The sequence below is a fragment of the Ovis aries genome, chromosome 24 (assembly GCF_016772045.2).
Source record: "Ovis aries strain OAR_USU_Benz2616 breed Rambouillet chromosome 24, ARS-UI_Ramb_v3.0, whole genome shotgun sequence".
Classification (NCBI taxonomy): domain Eukaryota; kingdom Metazoa; phylum Chordata; class Mammalia; order Artiodactyla; family Bovidae; genus Ovis; species Ovis aries.
Window position 1 is genome coordinate 3,852,883 of NC_056077.1, and position 20,084 is coordinate 3,872,966.

At 45.7% G+C, this 20,084-nt stretch overlaps 1 protein-coding gene and 1 long non-coding RNA gene across 2 annotated transcripts in view; one reads left to right on the forward strand and one right to left on the reverse strand.

Moving 5' to 3' along the window:
- ADCY9 (adenylate cyclase 9) overlaps positions 1 to 20,084 on the reverse strand; it is a 111,088-nt gene that overhangs the window by 45,604 nt on the left and 45,400 nt on the right. The window lies entirely within an intron of this gene.
- LOC132658524 (uncharacterized) lies at positions 8,258 to 11,901 on the forward strand. Its single transcript, XR_009598296.1, has 2 exons — positions 8,258 to 8,403; positions 8,971 to 11,901. It is a non-coding gene; the product is annotated as an uncharacterized LOC132658524 (long non-coding RNA).

Here is a 20,084-nt window from a genome sequence, read left to right on the forward strand (position 1 = left end):
GACGACACCTAAAGACACCCAGGAGCGCAGCCAACTCAGAGGTGGGAATCCAAAGACTGAGATGAATAATTTTAGATACTGACTGACTCCAAGGAGAGTATTAAATGCTCACTCTTAACCTGAGGTCCTGAACGTCCATGTATTTTCTCCAAAACAAATATACATCCCAAATATGTATAGGATTAGTCACAGTCCTGACTGACTGCGCATAAACTAGAGAGGGAACATTAACTAGAATACCTCTGCCCGGGGATGCAGGGCATGGTGCCAGCTCCACAGCGTAAGCTCCGACGCCTGCCTTGGGGGGGACACCCCTGAGGCTTGTTGCTGTTCTCGCTCTGAATTGTAGCTACCGAGCTGCCACTCACCGAGCAAACGTGTATCAGGAGCCTCTGTTTACGATGCACTGTGATCGTGCTGGGGGGGACAAGTGTGAACACAGTGGCCATGGCCCTCCCCACACAGGGCGGCTCCGCAGGGGGACCTCAGCAGCGGGTCTAGGCCCAGGAGGGGCCTGTAACAAAGACTCAGTGGCTCAGGGAGCCTCCTGGGTGACGTCTCCTCCACGCTGAGGAAGACATGATAAAGACAGGCCTGCCCCGTGAGAGCCGCCAGGACCAGGGGCTGGGGCAGCCATGGTCAGGCCATGGGTGTCGACAGAATAACTGGGGAAGTGGCCTCCAGAAAGGGAGTATTTGGCGGGCAGAGTTGGGGGTGGAGGTTGAGTGTTGCGTGGCTGGAACAGAGGACATATGGGGGAGAGGGGTGGTCACAGAGGTGCTGGAGTCCATGCCCTGTGCAGGGCAGGCCCACTCCAGGAACCTTCACGCTGGGGCCATGGGGAGAAGGTGGAAGAAGCGGGCAGGAGGCTGAGGAAAAACTGGGGAGCCCTGGGAACACTGGCCACAAGTGGGTGCGGAGGGACTCGGGACAAAGAAGGTGGGAGACAACGGCAGGGGCAGAAACCTGCCCCCCAAAGTGTGGGGCAGCAGGCAAGGCTTCACGGCCAGTAGGTGGGACGGGTGAGGGCACGTGGCTTCCAAGGGCAGGGGAGCCCAGGGCTTCAGGCTCCGTCCCTTCGACATGTGTGACAGAGTGAGACTCTTCATGGCTCTGCGTCCCGCTGAGAACAGGACTCACCCCACAGGGCTGACTGGAGGATTAAATGATTAGCACACGTGTGGCCTTCACAGCAGCGCCTGGCACATGGCAAAAAGTCAGTAACATTAGCTACTACTATCAACCAGTGTGTTTGGCCTGCTTATCGTTGGGAGTCTTTTTTTATGCTCCTTCTGTGTACAAAAGCATTTGGAGGACTGTTAAATCAATAACTGCTCCGAATTTGCTCCTAACTAGAATTTTCCTCTGGTGAGCCCCTAGGGAACCTGTATTAGTAAGACAGCAGTGCTAGTATGCCAAAGGTCAGACACACGGATGTGTGAGCAAATCGGTAACCAAGTTAAGCAACTTTCAATTTATACTTCAATATGAAAAGTTTAAGTGTAAAGTGTAACCTTCTGCTGAAACTGGAGCGGCAAGTGTGATACAGCCAGGCCAGATGTGACCTATCCCAGGGAAGGTACTTGGGCCAGGTGACTGGGCTGCAGCCCCTTTAAAGTCTTCAGTCAGGAGAGGTCATAAGACATAAGGATTTAATGAGTAACCACACAGAGAGAACCAGGGGTCCAAGTTCGTTAGGACAGCTCTCTTTGAGCGGAAGGTCAAAATGAGGCAGCTGAATTATTTATTTTCTTACATACAGTGTAAACAGGAGAACAATTAATAAGATTTCTTATATTCTTTCCTGGTAATTGACTTTGAACCTCACCAGTGTGGATGCCTTCCATTGGCTTAATTTCACAGCAGCTAGAGAAGGTACTCGGAGCTTCCAACAGGCAGAAGTGCCCTCTGTGGCTGCATGTGCTCAAGAGGCTGACGTGGTCAACAGCCTTAACTACAGCATCAGTTCTTTGAGGAGAAAACCTAAGCCTTGCACACAACTCATGTCTAGTTTTCGTGAGCTGAGTGGAATTTGAGTGAGTGCCAAAGTTCATTTTGGAAAAGACAATTCTGGCCTCTTTATTTCTGTCTTTTTCTGCAGGACTTTTGCTCTGGAGGGTGATATCCCAACCCAAGAACCAAGGACAGGAGTGTCAACCCGAAAGAAAAGAGGAGACTAATCAGGAAGGAAAGAATGCCTGGAGGCATGACCTTGGGAGTTAGAGGCGTGACACAGCAGACGGCTGGGAGCTTAAAACAATAAATATAAGGGGAGGCCATCAGCTTGGGCTAATTCACAACCAGTCTAAAAACTCACTTCACTTTGTAACACATTATTCCTGCTAACTAGGTCTGTGATGACCAGGTAGCACAAGTATTATTTAAACTAAAATGCAGTCAGTCAACACAGAAAATAAAGATTAAAACTGTTCAACCTTAATCTACCAAATAACCACGGCCTACAAAATTATAGATATTTCATAACTATCTATCGCTTCTGCTTAAGAAGACCAAAAGTTTTGGTGGGGAAAAAAATTTTTTTTCCATCTTGTTAACATCAAAACATTGTGGATGGGCCTAAGGCCTCTCTACTCCTACATGAAACAATTAATTAATTGCAAGGAGGTGATTTATCTTGATTGTCGCAACACTTGACAATAAATCACAAGTTCTCAAGATAGCAAATGGCTGTGGGTGAGACTTACCCTCTTCTTAAAAATTGAAGTGATGGGCACTGTGCCTACGTGGCTTGACCCTGACTGCACATTTAGCCCAACCCGCAAACTCTTACAAGAACACATGTGTGCACACACTTGCCCCATACCTGCTCCCGCGGCTGGCACCCCCTGTGCCAGCCTTCATTGTTTTCGCAGGAATGGGTACATGTAACGGCCAAAGGTGAGCGACCGGGCAATCACCTGGTGACCACGTTCCCATGAGCTGTCTTCTGAACTTTCCTACTTGGCAAGAGGAAGTGCTACCCTGCTCAGTGTTGGAAACCAGCGCAGGGAGAGGCCAGGGTAACCACCTTCAAAGACCCACTCCCTGCACCTCTAAGAAGCTCCCGAATTAGGGTTTAATACTACAGGTCTTCAAAAGCTACAAAATGACTTCTTTGAAAGACAGCATTTGGCTCTTTATGGAAACAGTCCGCTGGGTACTAACCATCTCTCATTCATTGGCTCATTCTCACATTCACTTACCCAGCAAACAAAATATTTATTGAGTAACCTACTGAGGGCAGGGACCTGGGCTGAGTGTTGAAAGGAATGGATAAGAAAAAGGACTGCTCCAGTGTTCACAACAGTGCAGATGAAAACCGTGACCTAAAATGGAAATACAAGTCACCTAATGATGACCCACTTCACAGGGCTGATGCGAGGATTAAAGGAGTCAGTGCTTCCCCTTGGGGCAGCTCCAGGAACACTCAAGAGGAAGTCAGAGTGGACCGAGGAAGGGCATGCAGTAATGCTCACGAAGAGTTAAACGGGAGGACGGGAAGCTGGCAGTGAGGGGGTGAGGGGAGGACAGAGACCACCGACAAGAAGAAAGAATCACATGCAGTCAAGTCTGTGCTGGCAGGAGGCTCACCAGTGACAAAAGGCATAGTTACAGTCAGAAAACAAAAGGAAAGTGAGGGTCTATGGTAACTATTCCGGAATACTGCATATGACAGAATTTAACAATCAGAAGCGACTGCGAAACAAGACAGCTAGAAGGAAAGGTGTCAGGAACTAAGACGAACTGACAACTAATGAACTGTTATTCACCTAATGGTGACCCTGAGTGGCCATCAGACATAGGCAAGCATGTCGGGTCACGTCTGTGGCAGTTACAGGAGACACAGACTGTACTCTTCCCCCTGGAGACCTGAGAAATACTAGCTAATTTTAAGATTTTAACTTAATAGTTAAACTAATAGTTTAAAAATTAATTTTAAGAGTTGCAGATTTGCACACAGAACACAGATAATGGAAGATAAGTTCTAGAAAATGAATAATAGAGATTTAATTTAAGATCTGGGAATAAGCTAAATAATTGAAAAATAAAACCCCCAAAGGGGAATATATTGAAATGGAAATAAAGCTATAGGACACTAAGAGAAAGAAGCTAGACACAAAAGGCTGCGTCTGACATAGTCCCACTGATGTGAATTGCCCAGAATAGGCAAAGCCACAGAAAGCAGCCTAGTGGTAGCCAGAGGTCTGGGGGTTGAGGGATGGGGAACGACTGTTAATGGGCCAGGGTTCCTTTTGGGGGAAATGATGAAAACATTCTAAAGTTAGATGGTGGTGCCGGTTGCCCTGTATACTTTGGAAGTGTGTACTGTACAGTATGTTAATTACACCTCAATGAGGCTGCTTCTTTTTTAAAAAACAAAACCTACACAAACATTAAGATGCAACAGTCCTGAGATTTGAAGGAGAAATGAAAAAAAAAAAAAGTCAGTAAGAAATACACTGCCCTTGGGAATTCAAGGTAAAGGAGCGGGCAGTAGCAGGTGAAAGAAAAATATTACAAAGAAAGGCTTGGAAGTAGATAACACAGTAGAGCTAGGGTGGAAAAACATATAAATAAGAAATAAGGCTAAACAGCCTTGAAGAACTAAAAATTCAACATGGCAAGAGTTCAGAAGTCTGAGAGAGATTAAACAAAACACAACAGAAGTTTGACCTTCACGAGATATCTCCAAGAATCAGCAAATTTGCAACATTCACTTCTACAGGCCAGTCCAGAAGAGCTGGGCTGACACTCAGGTTGTCTTCCCAGACCACTGACGCAACACCCATCAGACGACAAGTGCTCACCGCGCTGCACAGCAAGCCTGCCCGAGCAGCGGGGCTACAGCCTCGCCAAGCTGTGGCAGACGGCAGGGTTCTGCCAGCCCCCCAGCACTGCCGCTCCCCTCTCACCCACCAGGACCTTCATCTGCAGAGGCAGGGGAGCCACCACTGAGACATTTCCTGGGAGCATCTACAGCTGGGACGGAAGGCAACGCTGACAGCTTCACCCTCCCTCACCTGGAGACTTCATCTTATGCAAAAACAAAACCCCACAGTTCTTGCCACTCCTGACTAGCCTTTCCTAGGAGCGATGGCATGTGCCGTCTCCACCTGTTCCTTCGTGGGAATGTTTATGCAGCCTCTGGCAAACTCCCAGATCACACTTCCAGCACAGTCACACGCCTGCTGCGAGTGTCCTCACTTTCCAAGTCAACCAGTTTTCAGGTCACATCAAAGTTTTCTCTCTTTCGATGAGTGTTTTGCATACCAGCTGGAATGCTGCCAGAAACGGTTTCCCAGATGGCATTTTCTTGCCAGAGGCAGACTTGCGCAAGCCCAGAACTGGGAAACCCCAATCTCTACTTCCTGATCAGGAAGCAATATCGTCTTGGACGTCTCCGGCTTCTCTGATTTCACTTCAGCACTAGAGGTGGTCTTCCTTTCTTAGATCTTTCTCAGCTGTGTTTGTGTGGTCTGTTCTTGATAACCTGAAAAGTATTTCTGGGCAACAGAAGAGAGGTCAAGAGCACACCCCTCCACGGGGTGGGGGATCACCGGCCAGGGGTTCCTTCTCCCATGCTAGCCTCCCACTATAATTCCTGCCTCAAGAAAATCACAGCTATGCTGTAGACTCTCCCAGAGGCAAACTGGAAGTGAAACCAAGGCAGGGAGTAGTAAGTGCCCATCTGTGAGAAGAGGTCGAGGGACAATGCAGGGGGCACATGGACATGCAAAGATGCGACCTACATAAAAATGTGGCCTGGCACTGCAGCAAACAACCTCTCATGCCCAAGAAGGGTGGATGGACCTTGACAAGTCCCCTCGTCTAAGGGTGGAGAGTGGGGCTTTACTAAAGGAGAGGCAGACCCGGGCAGAAGGCCAGAGGCTCAGACTTTCTGGGGAGCAGGGGCAGACACTCCAGCAAGCAGGTCCCTATGCTGTAGAGGCGCTGGCCCAAAACACCACAGCTGAGTTCCTGGACAAGAGGAGGCATAAAGAGCAGCTGGCGTCACAGGAAAGAAAAATGTGTTATTCCCAACACCACCAAAAAATGGGCTTTCTGGGTAGCTCGGTAGTAAGGAATCCACCTGCCAATGCAGGAGACACATGTTCAAGTCCTGGGTTGGGGAGATCCTCCAAAGAAGGAAAGGGCAACCCACTCCAGTTTCCCACCTGGGAAATCCCATGAACAGAGAGAGCCTGGTGGGCTACAGCCTGTGGAGTCACAACGAGTCAAACATGAAACTAACAGCTAAATCACTATGTTAAAAATACAGAAATACAGTTTGAGGAGCTAACGTAAACTGTGGTGACCACAGCTGACAATACCATATTATATAATTGAAATCTACTAAGTGACTAGAACGTAAATGTTCTCTTATACACAAACACAAAAGATAAATACATGAGATGATGAACGTGCTAATTAACTAGACAGGGGAATCCTTTCACAACATATTCATATATCAAATCACAATTTATACTTTACATATCTTACAATTTTATTCGTCAATTTTACCTCAATAAAGCTGAAAAAATTTAAGGAAAGAAAAACACACAGAAATGTACCTAAAGCCATATTAGATTTTTTCTTATTTACATATATTTTAAATAAGCACCAGGTTTTGAGTTTATGGTAAAATTTCTCAGACATAGAAACATGTAAGGAAAAGCAGGCTGAAGACTTGCAGTCCCTCCAGTCCAAGGAGCACAGGGTCGTCTGCAGCATCCAGGTTCCCTGCAGGCCTTCCCCACCTGATTCCTCCCCCCAGCAGAGCATAGAACCATCCTGAACGCCACGGTCAGGGGCTCCTCCTCAAGTGTTTCTTTAGGTTTTCACTAAGTATATATGTAATGCTAACAATACTCAGAGTTAATATATTTTTTTTATGCCTTCACCTAAATGATATTATTTTACAAGTATTCTTCTAAAAGTTGCCTTTTTTTTTTTTTTTTGGTGCAGCAATATGTTTGAGAGTCCTCCATACTGATACATGTGATCCACATTCATTTATTTTCAATACTATGAAATGTCCCACTGGATAAATACATCATTATTCAATAAAGAAAATCTCTAAGTATTACATTAATACCAATGATAAATCCTGTGTTCTGTTAAAAATAAGAGAAATATGATAAACCAATAAAGATATATCGAATGCAAAAATGCCACTGATTCAAATAATGCATCATAAATATACATTTAAGAAAGAAATGGAACTTGTGAAAAGAAACGGAACTAGTTAAAAGAAAAAAAAATCAGGAGAGGAGCTCAAGAATGGAAGTTGCCCCCCAAAAGTCAAAGAAATCCAACTCAGCTAAGATGGCAAGCCAGGCACCACAAAACCATACTGAAACAGAAAAAAAGAAACTAGAGAAATGAGAGGAACACAGAGTGCCTCAGACTGTGACTTAAGGAGGCTGAGGGGTGACAACTCCGTCTCCCTGGTTCAGAGACCCCCTGGGACTGCTACAGAGTAAGGTCGTGTGCCTTCCACCCTTCAGCCACACACAGCTGGGCTGGGAGGAACAGGAGGAAAAAGTCCCAGAAAACTGAAGAGGCTTTCAGGGGGTTGATGAGATAATACAGGAAGAGCACTACTGGGGTAAGAAGGTACCCCTGGCAGTCCAAGAGAACAGTCTCTGACAAAGGAAATGTCCTACAGCCATTGGTTCAGCAGTCACAAGCCACGAAGCACTCAAAATGTGGCTACATGAGTGAAAAACTAAATTTCTAATGTTCTCTCATTATAAATTATAGACAGCTACGTGCGGCTCGCTACTACCACACTGAACAATGAAGATCTAGACACTTCCTTATTAGAGAAGCAGAATGAACTGGCAACAGAAAACTCCTGATCTTTATTAACTACAGAAGAGGTATAAGATTAAAAAAAAAAAATGGCTAGAGAAAAGAGGAAAACTAAATGTGAAACCAGTATGAACTTTTTTATAGATGACATTTAGTAGCAAAGACAAGGGGCACATTACCCTCCACACTAAGAGCAGCAAAGGCAAATTGGAAAAGCACGGTAGAAACAGATACATATAGAGACAGAAATTGAAAGCAAACAAAATGGTAGGCAATCTTTAAGAATAAGGAAATAGGAGAGCTTGGAAATTTGCTTCAGGGTTCCTAAAAGCAGTTTGTAAAACGAACACTGAGCTCGGTGATCCTTCACACTCATTAAAAGCAACACATGTAGTAAAACACGCCCCTGAACAAATGACCATCCGGCGGGGGGTGGCTTCTCTGACTGCACCGGCCTGAATGTTGAATTAGGCACGCGGCCATGTTGCTAATGGGTTTGTCACAAGCGGCCAAGGCCAGGCAGGAGAAGGCGTCTAGTGAGCCGTGTTGCTGACCGGCCCCTGCAACCCCAGGCAACTTGTGAAGCAGGTAAACTGACCGGTCACCTCGGCCAACCTCCCCTCTTTCTTTTCCTCCCGGGTCCCCTCTGTCCTGTCACCTGCTGTCCAAATGTCCACTGGCATCCAAGGGATCAAGGGTCCCAGGGGGCCATGACATCACCTGTGACGGGAGGGCGGGGTGAGCCCTGGAGACCCCACCCTTGCCTCTGCTCTCACAAGGCAGCTGCCCACAGTGATCAAGAAACTCACCCCTGCAGCTGGCTGACCTGCATGGTGTTCCTTTCTGGTGCAAACTTGGTGAAAATATCTGGTCCCCCATCACAGCCCAGAAACTCTGGGGTCACCAAGAGTCAGGCCCAGATTCTGCCAGGTACCGAGGGAAGGGACCTCCACGCCAAGGGCAAGTCCCAGGTCCCAGCATAAAGCTGAGCTTCATCTGGAATCATCATGAAACAGCATTCCCACTGGATCCTCTGAAATACTTTAAGTTCCCTGAGGACCCATACTGACACCTTCCAGAGACCAGATGGTTCTCAATCCGATCCACCCCAATGGCCCTGTGTTATCCCATTTCTACTATATACTTCCTTTGCAGTGTCCTCTTTATCTTCCTGAATAAAAATAAATTCATGGACAATATGCAACCGTCACCACCAAGATCGTCAGCCACACTTCTACCTATCTCCCACCACATGGCCTTGTGTCAAGCCACCTTGGGACACAGCAGGGAATGTCCAGGAAAGTGGGTGCCAGGCCACAGCAGGGCCCCTGCCCCACAAGCTGCCAGAAGTCCTGCAGTTCTTTTTCCAAACCTCCCCCTGCCAAGAGAGAACCAGCTGAAAGGATATTAAAAAAAAACTGAAAAATTCCACAATGCTGCATATGCGTCTATTACATCATTGTACATATAATGTGTGTGTGTGTGTGCGTGTACATGCGTATCGGCAGCAATTTTAAAAGGAAAAGATTCTGAACTTATCCTCCTCACTCCGTCAGCAAATAATGAGCTCCTGAGATCTGCCAAGCATGAGGCAAGGCCCACGACAAAGGCTCTTAATACCGTACATGGCCTCTCCCTTACTCATCTGAGGACTGACAGCACTGGCCTGGAGGCCTGGCACACAAGGCATCCAAACGCGGCAGGAGCTGACCGCACCCCTGCAGCAGTGGTTCATTTACATGGCATGAAAATCAAGTGGAGACAGAACAAAGCACTGAAAGTACTGTACTTGCTCCGAACAGGAACAAGAAGCCACTTGTCTACTGATTCTATCTGAGCACCCACTATATGCCAGGCGAATGCTAATGACAAAACTGCGTGCAGGAGAGACCATTGTCCCTGACCCCCTGGATCTGGGAGTGAAGGATAAACAATCAGCTGCTCCTCACTCGAACAGGGTAAGGGAGGAGTGTGGCCTGGGTGAGGCTGGACCCCCGGGCAGGGTTGGACCCAGCGGGCGCACCCTGAGCCAGCGCATGGAGACCTCGGCGGAGTTTTAAGTGCGGATGCACACAGCCCAGTTTTCCCTGTTTTTATTTTCATTTTAAAAAACTTTCAGTTTGAAATAATTTTAGACAATACAGAAAAGTTACAAAAAGAACTAGGAGTTCCCTTTTATTCCTCACCCCTCTTGTCCCAGTGTTACTATCTTATTGTGCAACGTCAAACATAGAACAAGAGGAGGGAGGTGGGAGAGGGGTCCAGGACTGGGAGACGCATGAATACCAATGGCCAATTCATGTTGATGTATGGCAAAAACCATCACAATATTGTAAAGTAATTATCCTCCAATTAAAATAAATTAATTTTTAAAAATACAGACCAATAATCAAGAAAAGGAAATCAACATTGGTATAATTTTGCTAACTGGACTACAGACTTTATTCAAATGAAATGTCACCAATGCTCGATCTGATTTTTGCTCCAAGACCCTACCCAGATCCTGGCTGGCTGGGACGGGTGAATGCCTGGAAGGTATCGAGAGCCAGCAGTGGCTCACCCTGACATTACTGCTGTGACCCAAGCAAAGACCCCCTGGCCTGGGGTCACCGCTGGGTGGAAACAGGCAGATTCATGAAACAAGTTCCAGGCAGAACCAACAGGCTGGACATGGGGGTGAGGAAGGGGAACAAGGCCGACTCCCCGTGTTCCACCCTACTCAATGGCTGAGGAAAACCGGGGTAGGCACAGGTTTGAGGGGTAAGATCAGAAGCTCAGTTCTGGACTCTTTAATTGTAAGACACTTGCAAAATCCCCCAGTGAGGACGTCAACGAGGCAGTCACAACATCCCAATCAGAGGGGAGATCCAGACCAGAGATGGGATGTCCCTGCTACACCCATGGAGAGGATGACGAGAAAGGAGGGGCTGGGAAGGGAGCCTGAGGACCTCTGAGTCAAGAAGTGGTAGGGGAGGGAGTCCAGCAAAGAAGTCCAAGATGACAGTCAGACAAACAGGATTCTTGAGGAAGCCAAGCCAGAAGAAGGAACAGGCCACTCTGTCAGTTCAGTTCAGTCGCTCAGTCATATCCGACTCTTTGCAATCCCATGAATCGCAGCACGCCAGGCCTCCCTGTCCATCACCAACTCCCAGAGTTCACTCAAACTCACATCCATCGAGTCCATGATGCCATCCAGCCATCTCATCCTCTATCGTTCCCTTCTCCTCCTGCCCCCAATCCCTCCCAGCATCAGAGTCTTTTCCAATGAGTCAACTCTTCACATGAGGTGGCCAAACTACTGGAGTTTCAGCTTTAGCATCATTCCTTCCAAAGAACACCCAGGACTGATCTCCTTCAGAATGGACTGGTTGGATCTCCCTGCAGTGCAAGGGACTCTCAAGAGTCTTCTCCAGCACCACAGTTCACAAGCATCAATTCTTTGGCACTCAGCTTTCTTCACAGTCCAACTCTCACATCCATACATGACTACTGGAAAAACCATAGCCTTGACTAGACAGACCTTTGTTGGCAAAGTAATGTCTCTGCTTTTGAATATGCTGTCTAGGTTGGTCACAACTTTCCGTCCAAGCTATAAGCATCTTTTCATTTCATGGCTGCAGTCACCATCTGCAGTGATTTTGGAGCCCCAAAAAATAAAGTCTGACACTGTTCCCACTGTTTCCCCATCTATTTCCCATGAAGTGATGGGACCGGATGCCATGATCTTCGTTTTCTGAATGTTGAGCTTTAAGCCAACTTTTTCACTCTCCTCTTTCACTTTCATCAAGAGGCTTTTTAGTTCCTCTTCATTTTCTGCCATAAGGGTGATGTCATCTGCATATCTGAGGTTATTGATATTTCTCCCAGCAATCTTGATTCCAGCTTGTGCTTCCTCCAGCCCAGCGTTTCTCATGATTACTCTGCATATAAGTTAAATAAGCAGGGTGACAATATACAGCCTTGACGTACTCCTTTTCCTATTTGGAACCAGTCTGTTGTTCCATGTCCAGTTCTAACTGTTGCTTCCTGACCTGCATATAGATTTCTCAAGAGGCAGGTCAGGTGGTCTGTATTCCCATCTCTTTCAGAATTTTCCACAGTGTATTGTGATCCACACAGTCAAAGGCTTTGGCATAGTCAATAAAGCAGAAATAGATGTTTTTCTGGAACTCTCTTGCTTTTTCGATGATCCAGCAGATGTTGGCAATTTGATCTCTGGTTCCTCTGCCTTTTCTAAATTCAGCTTGAAGATCTGGAAGTTCATGGTTCACGTATTGCTGAAGCCTGGCTTGGAGAATTTTGAGCATTACCAGTGTGTGAGGTGAGTGCTGAAAAGCCATCCTGGGGTGGGCAGCATGGAGACTGGCAGCACCATGCCAAGCCGGGATGCACCTGAGTGGTTAGACTCGGTGGGCTGAGGGTGGAAAGCACATGTCAATCCTTCAGAGAAGTGTGGTCATGACGTGTGGCAAAGAACTGGGGTCATGTGGCATTCTGGCGGGGATTTGTGCAGGGCGGAGGCACTCGAGAAAGCTCTGGCTGATGGGGTGGTCCAGGAGAGTGGGGAGGTTAAAGGTGCGGGGAAATGAAGGCAGCTCAAGGAGCAATGCTGCTGAAAAGGGGAGAGAAGACAGAACCCATAAGTCAAGTGAAGGGGCTAGGGAATTACCAGGAGGAGGCAAAAGTCTTCTGTAAAAGGAAGAAGAACCAACTAGATGTAACCTTTTGTAGGCTTTTTGGGAAGGGAGCAGGAGCGGGCGCAGGACTCTCAAGGTTTGGCTGTGGCTGTGAGGATGTCATGTCGGGTTCAGGCTGGCATACATGCTCTCAAGGGGTCATGAAGGTGACAGTGCTACCAGCCAGACAAACAGCAGCGGGGGCTGGCTCTCTCAGGACAGCACTCGAGGGCAAAGAAAGAGCAAAGGCACCGGTGACACACTTAAGTACCTGACGAATAAATATAGAAATGAAGGCGTGAACAGACGAGCTGACATGCTAATTCGCCAACTGACAACCTGAAGCCTATCTGAAGGTAGAGTAAGAGGCGACTGGAGAGGGGACTAGTATGATGGGCTGTGGATGACCGGAGGTGATGTGTGCAAAGGACTCTCATAGTCAACGCCGAAACAACAAATAATCTATTTTCTGTAAAGGCAAAAGGGTCTGAATAGACATTTCTCCAAAGAAGAGATACAAATGACCAGTAAAGCACATAAAAAGATGCTCAACATCATTAGCCGTCAGGAGAACGCAAATCAGAACCACAATGAGCTATCACATCACACCTGTTAGGATGACTATAATTTAAAAGACACACAGTAACAAGTGCTGGCAGAGATGAAGAGAGACTGCAGTCTTTATACACTGCTGGTGGGAAAGTAAAATGGGGCAGCCGCTGTGGAAAACACGCTGGCAGTTCTTCAAAATGCTAAATATTGAGCTCCCAGTGATTCTACACCAAGAGAAATGACACACGTGTCCACACAAACACCTGTGTACTAATATCATAACAGCATTATTCATAAAAGCCCCAAATGGAAACAACCCCAAAGTCCATCAACTGATGGTCTAGACACACAATAAAACATTCAGCCACAAACAGGAATGGAGTTTTGATCCATGCTACACCATGGATGAACCTTGAATCTTACGCTAAATGAAAGAAGACAGTCACAAAAGATCATCTACTATATGATTCCATTTCTACAACATGACCTGAAGGAAAACAAGGGGGAAGGCTTGTTTTACAGGAATTCAACAGGTCTTACAACAGGTCTACATCAGTTAAGTAGAGTATCAACACAGGGGCAGACAAATATTGGTAGAGGAAAGGGCAAAGTGTTCAGAAACAGACTCACACATATGGACACAATTTATGACAAAAGCAACACGGCAGAGCATGGGGAAAGGATGGCCTTTTCAAGAACAGTGCTAAGCTCTGAGTGGATATCTCTTGCTTCCTTTTCAGCCACCCTCAGTGTTCTCGGCTGGTAAATACGCACATGGAAAGCTACTGAATATTATCAGCCGCTTAGGAAATGCACACTAACTCCATGAGCTGGGACTTCTCTGGTGGTCCAGTGGTTAAGAATCCACCTTGCATTCTATAAAGCAATTATCCTTCAATTAAAAAATAAATAATTTTTTTAAAAAAGAATCCACCTTGCAATACAGGAGACATAGTTTCGATTCTTGGTAGTGGAAAAATAGGATCCCAAATGCCATGGGGCAACTGAGCCTGTGCACCTCAACTACTGAGCCCAAGTACTACAACAAAGATCTTGTGTGCCACAACTAAGACCCAACACATCCAAATAAATATTTTTTTTAATTCATACTAGATTGAACCACGTGAAACTGCCAGAATTTGATCACTGTGATCTCTAAAAATGGCAATTTCATAGTAAAAGGCAAGACCATAGTGGGAGAAAGCATTTGTCTCATATATCACTGACAAAGGACAAGTAGCCTGAATATAAAGAGCTTCTAAAAATCAATAAGAAAACCAAACCAAACAAAACCAGAGCACTCCATGGAAAATGGGCAAGCTACTCAAGTACACACTTGACAAAAGAACAAAACCAGATGGCTGGCTGACGTAAGAAAAGGCACTCAACCAGGGAAACGCGAACCAAATCAGGGACTCACAGATTAAAGCTCCCAACAGAAACTCCACACACCAACCACAGTAGCTAGAGCCAGACTGACTGACAGTGCCCGTGAAGACATGGGGCAACAGGAGCTACTGGTGGGAGAAAAAAAATCAGTAAATTCGCAGTTGGGTGTCAACTGTCTATTAAAATTGAAGATACTCATATTCTATGACACAAGACTCCCACTCCTGGATGACTATTTACCAAAAAGAAGTGCATGCAAGTGTCTCCAGGACACAGCACAGACATGTTTGCAGAAGTTCAGCAGGAGTCAGGATGGACCATCCACATGTCCATCAACAGGACAGACACAGATGGCAGTACAGACCCAGAGAGCACGTCATAGCAGTGAGGGTGGACAGACAACAACCACGATGAACGTCTGGATGGTCCAACAGGGATGAGCCCCGGAAGCATACTGTGGAGTGACGGAACAGCCCCAGCAGAGGGCATCCTGCAGATCCCGTCTGTATGAAATGCAAACGCAGGCAAAACCAGCTGATGGGGCCAGAAGTCAGGGTGAGGTCCCTGCAGGAGGAAGAGTGAGCAGTACTGAGGGGCGCACAAAGGGAGGTTCAGGGGGGCTGGAAGCATTCCATCTCTTCTGGGTGCTGGTTGTGCAGACAGGTCCACTTTGTGATAATTCTTCAAATGTACGCTTACAAGTCATGCATTTTTATTTATGCAAATTAGACATCAACATGGAAGTCTGTTTTTAAAAACAGGCATCCAAAATCTTCAAAAATGCCAATATCATTAGAAACAATAAAGGCTAGGAAATAGTTCTGGGTCAAAGGAGGCTACACAGATGTGGAACTAATGCAGTGAACAGTCCAATCCCTGACTGGACCCTGGATGGAAGTAAGAAAAGCTCTGAAAGCTAGCACAGAATAACTGGGGACAACTGATGGTGAACACCACATCTGCCTGGAGCACTATGTTAATGTTAACATTTCTTGATGTGGTAAGTCTTTCTATGCAGGAGAAAGTCCTCGTCCTTAGGAGACACATGCTAAGGAATTTAAGGGGGCAGGGTCATAATGACTGCAACTTATTCTCAAATGGTTCAGTGGCTCAGGAAAGAATAAAGAGGAGATATACACACACACACAGATACATATAAAGAGAGTGCATATATACACATATATAAAGGACATATAGATATACCTGTTTGCATAAATATACACATACATACCTTTATAGAGCAAAAGAAAACAAATTTGGTAAAATGTTGAGTTGGTGAATCCAGGAGAAGGGCAAACTAATGTTCACTACACTATTCTTTCAACTTCTCTGTGGGTCTGAAATTTTTCAAAATAAAAATTGGGGGGAAAGCAAAAGGGAACTAAAAATCTGGCAAAACCAAACAACCAAATCAAGGTGTTTACAGAGGCACTCTTGGTAAGAAAGGGCTTCCCAGATGGCCTTAGTGATAAAGAATCTCCACCTGCCAATGCAGGAGACATAAGAGACTGAGGTTTGATCCCTGGGTCAGGAAGTGACTTGTTGGAAGTGATCCCCTGGAGGAAGAAATGGGAAATTCTGGAATTCTGGTATTCTTGCCTGGGAAATCCCATGGACAGAGGAGGCTGGTGGGCTATAGTTCACAGGGTCACAAAGAGCTGGACACAACTGAAGCGACTTAGCACACACACACACACTTGGTAAGAAAACCACAAAGAAAAGAGGTGGCCCCAGGAGAGGGCAACACCACAGTTATTTCTGGCAGGATGAGAGACGTTGGGGGCACATGGGCAGTGGCAGAGCTCTCTTTTTTAACTTGGTCCAGAAACACAGGGTGGACACTTTAATCAGGTCATAGGTGTATTTTATGCAGTCTTCTGTAGCTGTGTTGTTTCATGATTTTTACAAAGCTGTGGTTTTATGAAAGAACAAAGAGACTGAGCAGAGTAGAGCTGTGTCTGCAGTGTGAGAAAAGCAATTATAATCAAGCAGGACGAAGAGAGACCAGCTCGGTCATTCAGCTCCAGCTCCACGGCCTCTGCAGGCCTCACCGCGTAGCCGCATCTGGCGTGGCAGCTGCTGGCGTGGTTACACGATCATAATAGCATTACTGCCTCTTCACTGCCAAATGTTCTCACAATTTGGTTGCTATGAAAACACACCTAACTTACACTGAAGGATGATTTATTAAAGGTATTGCAAGATGGTGGGTTTTTTTTTTTTTAATGAAACAAAATTGTTTCCTAGCAAGTCATTTTCCCATAAATCGCAAATAAAAACTTAGCAAAAATATTTAAAACTCTCATAGGTTTTGGTTCTTAATTCTCTTCTCCGGACAGTGCTATGAAGATAACTAGAAACAAAATGTTTATTGTTTACAGCTGCCTTGGAATTTAACTCCAAACGAGTTAGTCAGTAGATGAATTAACTGGAGAGCTAAACCCGCATGATTCCATGTTGAGGACAAACCCTCTCCACACACAGATGGAGGAACCCTCCATAGCCTCTCAGTGAAGTCACTTCCGACAAGTGACAACAGTACCTGTGTTCCATTTCAGCTCACAGACTCCAGCGCCAAGTTGCTTGGGTTCGGAACTCTCTACGTGCAGCCTGTGGCGTCTCAAGCAAAGGACTCATGCCTCTGTGTCTTCATCTGAAAGGACGTAATACCACCTACTTGACTGGGTTGTTCTGAGAATTACACGAGTAAATACACTCAGAGGGCTGAGGGTCATGCTGGGCACATACAGACATCACACAAGGCTTTGACCAAAGACCATCTTCATGTGAAAGAGGACAGTGGCGGCACATGGTAATAAGCTGGCCGAACCACCTCGCCCAGAGAATGCGGCCGAAAGCATCCCGTGTGAAGGAACGGGCTCTGGCGGGTACACACCACTCTGGAATCTGAGAATGCTAGTTCTAGCATCAGGCTGTTTGGCTTTAGGTACCAGTTCTCCCACCTTGAAACTGCCTGTTGTTTAACACTCTTGCTCCAGTTTACTCATTTGTAGAACTGGAGCAATAAAGGTTGCAAGCTTACAGGACAGTTGTGAGGATTAAAATAATGTATGGAAAATGCCTGGCATGTAGTAAGCACTCAGGAAACGTTTGTTTCCGCTACTGTCATGCAGGATATCTGCAATCTGCAGCCTGAAAGAGTACGGAGAGCTGTGCCCCTGATGCCGACCTGTTAGAAAGTCATGTTACTGTTTGGTCAACAGTGTGGATGAAGACACAGAAAAGTTGGTTATCACGAGTGCGGATGGGAGGACCAACCAAAGATGCTTGGGTGTCAGAGGACCTCCTGCCCCACTGACCAGGGCAGCCAGCAGGTCAGGACCACACGCTTCAGGCCCTGCACTGACTGGGGATGTGAAAAGAGTGTGCCCGCTGCTTCACCTCTTCCTTCCAGAGCCTGTGCAGATTGCCTCTTATGGCCCAAGCTGCATACGCAGAGATCCAACTTAGCCAAGCTGACACATGAGTCCACCATAGTCCACTGTCGGCTTGGCACCCATATATACACATTCTGTGTGTGTGTGTGTGTGTGTGTGCACTGCGTGGCATGCAGGATGTTAGTTCCCAACCAGGAATCGAACCTGTGCCCCCTGCAATGGATGTGCAGAGTGCTAACCACTGGACCACCGGGGAAGTGCCAACGTGCACCTCTTTTTAACCACAATTAATGAAGTCAATGGTAAAATTGGGCTTCCACCTGATGTAATGCAACCATCCCTCTTACAGCCAAAACCACGCTCACCCTCTCCTCCAAAGAGAATCTAGGTTCATGACCTTAGGCGGTGCACTTAGCACAGACTACGGTGGTCTGTTGTCTCATTGCTGAGGCTTTCTCTCTCTCTTTTTTCATTCTTTCTTAACCAAGAAAGCCTCTTTGGCAGGAGCAGGCAAGTTACAAGGTGATACTCTCCTGCTCTTCAAATCTCTGCTTTGAAGACAAATGCCTGGTGAAGTTGCTGGGTGCTATCAGATTCCTGGTTCCTTCCTTGAAAAGGAACTGCTCATTAAAATGACATTCAATTAAGCAAACATTTAAGGAGTGGCTACTGAGTGCAAGATATTGATTCCCGGTTAAAGTATTAAAACAAGCCTTTCACCTGCTGATTGAATTGTCTTTAATAACTATACCTGTGTAGTACTTTTCATTTCCATTACCTCATTTGATTTTCCGATGAGATACGTGAAATAATCCTGCCACCAATAGAGACAGGTAGGGGGGTTGGTAGGGGTAGTACTTAACCACCAGGTCCAGGTTTAAGCTGGAGGTAAATATCCATCCAGAACGTCAGGATGGAAAAGACCAAGTAAGATAAGGCAGAAAATAAAGGCTCAGAGAGCAAAATCACATACGGAGCATTAAAGACCAGCAATGTCATCATACTTCTCCAAGGACAGAGGGTTCCATGAGGACCTCACTCTCACCAACAAGGGAGCTGCCTCTACTTACCATTCTCTATGTTTCTATCCATATTTTTTCCTTCTAAATGGCTAGACTCTTATCTAAATTTTTAGATTTATTGCCAGATTCAAGGAACACTTGACTGCAACAGCGTATAACTCTGAAATCACGAAGTACTAGCAAATTCCATCTTCATATTCTATCATTTTACTGCTGTGCAAGTACCAAAAAAAGAAAATGATGTGTAAAGGAAAAGCTGATGATTCATAAGTTTAAAGTTTCCTTTTGTTTTTATTTATCTGAATTCATTTTATTTTTATTTTTTGGCCATACCACACAGCTTATGGATCTTAGTTCCCCAACGAGGGATCAAATCCACACTGCTGCGTTAGAAGCTTGGAGTCTTAACCACTGGATGGCTAGGGAAGTCCCTGAATTCATTTTTAAAAATAAAAAGGAAAAAATGTAGGACTCCGCCACACTATTTTTAGATTATCTTATAATTTTATATACAGACAAAGTATCGTAAGAAAAGGAATGTACCAACAGAACAAAATCAAAATCTCATTCTCTCTTGATAATTTGGAGTCTTTGATTCTTCCCCTAGAACTTCTGCTCATTGTACAAAGGAGCACATTAACAGTGTTGCTAAAAAACCTGTGTGACCTAGGTCAGGACACAGAGGTTCTACGGATCTCAGTTTCTCCCTTAAAGAAAAATAAAAAAGACAGTTTAACTAGAATCATCTAAACTACAAAACGCCTTTTACTAAATCTTTGTAAAAAGGATTTATAAAACTAATAAAATTAATGATCTGATGCAGGCTATTTTGTCCAAGACAAAAGGAAATCTAAAACACGGCTCCTGGAGAGTAAGACCTGTTTTAGAGACTTGGTCTTTCTCATAAACCTATGTTATCAAACTGTTAACAATGTAGCCACCAGCAACAGCACAGCTCAATGTCAACAAACATACTGCATTTAATTCTGGAAACAGAGGTATGCAGCTGTTTTTCATGGAAATCAGCTTTGTCTCTGGCTAGTCACAGATCCCAGGTTAGAAAGCTGATCTGTGTGAAGCACGGAGACTGTCACTTCTGAACCTTAATATATTTAAATACAATCGCTAGATTGAGCGGGCATCTAAGTCCTACCAATCTTCCAGGACCTCATCGGAGGCCACTCCAGCCCTTCGGCCAGGCGGGTGAACTCTCCATCCCGCCTCTATCATCC